The sequence below is a fragment of the Belonocnema kinseyi genome, chromosome 2 (genome assembly GCF_010883055.1).
Source record: "Belonocnema kinseyi isolate 2016_QV_RU_SX_M_011 chromosome 2, B_treatae_v1, whole genome shotgun sequence".
Classification (NCBI taxonomy): domain Eukaryota; kingdom Metazoa; phylum Arthropoda; class Insecta; order Hymenoptera; family Cynipidae; genus Belonocnema; species Belonocnema kinseyi.
Genome location: NC_046658.1, coordinates 71,297,118 through 71,301,464, shown reverse-complemented (window position 1 = coordinate 71,301,464; position 4,347 = coordinate 71,297,118). Strand labels below are relative to the sequence as shown.

Here is a 4,347-nt window from a genome sequence, read left to right as displayed (position 1 = left end):
GAGTTTACTGGGTGGAGGATTTTATTCACGTTCATTTGCGTAGTTCTGCGTTAACTCAGTAAGACGCGTATCTTGCATCGTGGACCGCGGCTGCGAGAGTGGCGTCGGCTTGTAAAGCAGAGAAATTTTATCGAAATTTATTATCCACGGGAAATCGACCGGATGGCTCGTAATGACCGAGGCATTACTAATGGGTATGGGGCAAAAAGGGCGGAACTGCCAACCATCGCAAAGAGAACAAAACGTCACCAGGTGTTGCTTCCATAAATCACCATAGCCTGCTTTCTTGATCTTCCCCATGCGACTGGGTCGCGTTCCTGTACATTCATATATCCTATCCTCACATAAGGATGCCGATATTGATAAATTTCATGCATTTCTCACTCGCCCACGTCACTAATTACATTGGTGTGAGCAAATTTAATTCCGATAATGAATCTGTTGTGTGGTCGGCGGTATGTTTTTTTAAAACAAAGTTTGTGAGGGAGATGAGACATTTTCTCGTTCCTGTTTGCAAGGAATGATGATTTCTTATTAGGATAAATTATGATATAACTCTGAACTCGATTTTAACCAGTCATAAATTCTCTTAATTTAAAACAGTTGATTTCACTAAATGAATATTAAATTATAACAATTCGTGCAAAGAAAGTTGCGCTAATAATTATTAATACAAACGTACTGATTTTCTTCAGTGAAAAATATAAGTAGAAAGTAAGAAAATGTTGATTTTAGAAGTTAACAATAAAACCTCAAAAGCTTGATATTTAATACATATTGAAGGATTTTGACTTAGGTCTAAATAGAGAAAACCCTGTGAATAAATTGTATTGAATGTAATTTTATACTTTTACCTGCATCTACAGGTAAAATTATATATGGCCCTAAGATGGCTTTAAGCGTCATAACCAGTCATAACATATAGACCTGTCATTTCCAAAATAAATTTGAGAGCTCTTCGAAACCGTAAGGGCTATCTTTAAAATTATAAGCTTAATCTATTCCATAACTTTCATCGTTGAATGAAATTTAGCTTACGGTGTAGTAAAACAACCAAATTTGATAAATTTAGCTTTTAACTCTATAAAGAAGGTTTTGGCAACTTTTAAGAGCAGTGAAAGGACACTCAAAGTAAAAATTAAAAATAACTTTAGCACCGAGGCTATGAGTTATGGAGAATAACTCGATGTGATAGGGTAAAGGTTAGCCGAATAGGACAGTTTTTGTTGCAATTAATCCTTAATACGAAAATCGGGTAAAGATTAGTCTTAGTTTTAAAATGATTTCAATTACTACTTATAAAAATGAAGCTTCTAATTTTAATAAGAACTAATGACATCGTTTAAAATGTGTATTAGAATAATATCAGATAAGGAGAACTGTAATAAGAAGAAAAAATTGTAGATCGGCATCCAAGAAAAAAAATAAAAAGTTTTGAAATCGGCTATTATTTTATGTTCATTCTTTAGATTTTAAAATTAGAAAAAATTCTATTGATTCAAAAATTATGGGGAGTTTTTGGTAGGGAAAGTTTTAGCTAGTGAAAAGTAATAAAATGAAATGAAATTCACACTTGTTTTGAATATATTAAATATATCGAACTTGAAATTTCGTGAGAATCAATAGAAGAAACATACTTTTATTTTGGAAAATAAATTTGTTTGTGGTGTGCAAAAAGAAAAAAAAAGATATAAAATTCATCATGTTTGGACAGTTTAAATTACATGAAAAAATGTTTTTTTATTCAAACAAAAAATAGCATTATGCTTTAGTTCAAGCTGAAAAAATTTTAGGTTCATATGTTGTCCACGTTCACTGTAAAGTTATTTCCTATTCCAATAGTTTAATAAAAAAATCGCCCATGGTTTTTTTTATTTGAAAATGTAGATTTCCTTCCTTGAGTAGTTAAGAAATGTTAAAACAACCCTTAAAATAAATTCGAACACTTTTCCTAGTAGGGGAAACTTCTTGTACTTATTTAAAAAAATTTGTATCCCAATAGCTTAATTAAAAAATCTCCAGTGTGTTTTTCTTTTGAAAATATTGCTCTGGCTTTAATAGTTATGGGATGCTGAAATAGTCATTAAAAAAATTTAGCGACTTTTTCTGCTGGGATATATTTTCCGCGTTTACAGTAAAGTGATTTCTGACCCCAGTAGATTATTGAACAAATCTCCCGTGGTTTTGATTAATATAAAATCTCTATTTCCTTAATAAAATATGTAAGGGATGCTAAAACAACTCTTAAAATCAATTAAAACTTTACCTGCTAAATATGTGTTCTGTACTTATTTTTAAGTGATTTCCCACTCCATTAATTTCATCAAAAAATCTTCCGAGGTCTCAATTTTTTTCTAATGTTGATTTAGTTACGTTATTTATAAGAAACTATAAAATAACTCTTGAAGTAAATGTAAACACTTTACCTGCCAGGCGATACCATATTTTTCACATTTATTGTGAAATGATCTCTGACCCCAATAGTTTAATAGAAACGTATCCCGTGGTTTTGATATTCGGAAAATGTCGTTTTCCTGCAATGAATGTTTAGGGGATGTTAAATCAACTTCCAAACATCGTGTATACGCCAAATCGTGAACCTGCCAAGTTCGTGGGTATAAAGCGTTTATTTCAGTGGGTGTGATCAATACAATATGAAGCATCTAGCCAATTGTAACAAACACTTAATGAAAAAAATAACGTTTTAATAAAATACCAATTTTTCTATTAAAATGCAAGTAAAAATGGGAAATTTGGTATTTTTATGAGTAAGAATTGTATATTTTCCTGAAGATCAGAACCCGCATACGAGATTAAAAATTTTTTCAAAAAAAAAGAAAAATCTTAATTTTATCTCTTCCTATAAGACCCTTAAGTGAGGGCACTTGCCACTAAATCATGAACTGATTTTTGGTATATTATTAGTGATAATTATAAAAAAAATATTGTTACGTTTTGCATAAATTTGCTGTTGTTATAAATGGCGTTGTAGCCAATAATAAATTGATCCTGTTTCATTGTCACTAGCCTTAACCCTCGCGACATGAGAGAATCAATAAAATTGCAATTGAAAATCATCATCAGTCTTTCTTCTTTTTACATTAACCACCGAATGCTAATTTTTAAATCGTAATTTTCTTACATAAATGATAAAAGTTGTAGTCAAGAAGAAACTAGTGACAAGGCCGTATCAGTATATCATAAGGTACATAGAGCATAGATAGCGCGCTTAGTAGTGTTAGTATGTTTCACACGCTTCCCACTGCTTCGATCAATTTTCCCTAGTTGGTTCACTGCAAGTTTTCAGTGGGTTCTTCCTCTACACATGCGACGAGCACCGCTGGTGTAGTGGTATCATGCAAGATTCCCATTCTTGCGACCCGGGTTCGATTCCCGGGCGGTGCAATTTTTTTATATATGACCACTAAAAAAATGCTGCCAATTTCAAAATCGACTAATTACTCGGGAAAAGCGACAAAACGATAAACAATTATCGCTATTAATCGCAAAAGGGGGAAATTACCACGAAATCTCAAAGGCACATTTTCATTCTTCCCTTCCATCTTAGCAGGGAATTCCTACGATTCCCTGAACATCTATAAACAAAAGAAAGTTCTTAAATAATGGACATCTCATTTTTCTTAACATCGTACCTTAAAAAAGTGGGGTTACAAAATAATATTTATATAATGGAATACTAGAAAAGTCGTTTCGATAAATGATTTAAAAAAGATGAGGTTAAAATGAGAGCATTTTATATATTAAATCAGCTCTACTAGTCCATTCAAATGATAAAAAAGGGCGAAGTGCATTAACTCGAAGGTAGCAGCAATTTTCTTTCTTAAAAATTTCAAATAGATGTCAGATTGAAGATCAGAAACCCTAGAGCAAAGTAGGTGGAGCCACTCTTATCATTAACAAATAACTGAAAATTGTAAACATTTTTTTGAATGTTTACGTGAATTGTTGATTTAGGGTAAGATATAGCGTAAATATTCAAAGAAGATGATGTTAGAAGATAATATCAGCTCTCAAATGAGCCCTAATCGAATCTTCCACGACCAATAATTTGTAAAATATAAAATTTTTAACTAAGGGTTGCATCTTGGTTCAGTAAGCGAGGAATATAACTAATTTGCACAGTTATAAAAAATATACATCCACTTTCTTTATAGATTTCTAAAGTGGAAGGTTTACTGAGTTTAAAAGGATTTTCTTTGTATATTAAAAAAGCCAACTTGGCAGCTTTGGGGAGGGGACGTGGATTTTTAAGTTACTCTTTCAGTAAATTCTCATTCGGTGAATCTGCTTAAGGATATAGTTACTGATTGTTCAAAATTCAATTTA

General features: G+C 31.8%; 1 non-coding gene across 1 annotated transcript; it reads left to right on the top strand.

Annotated features, from left to right (window-relative positions):
* The first annotated feature begins 3,334 nt into the window (after positions 1-3,334).
* On the top strand, positions 3,335-3,405 carry Trnag-ccc. Its single transcript has one exon. It is a non-coding gene; the product is annotated as a tRNA-Gly (tRNA).
* The last annotated feature ends 942 nt before the right edge of the window (positions 3,406-4,347 follow it).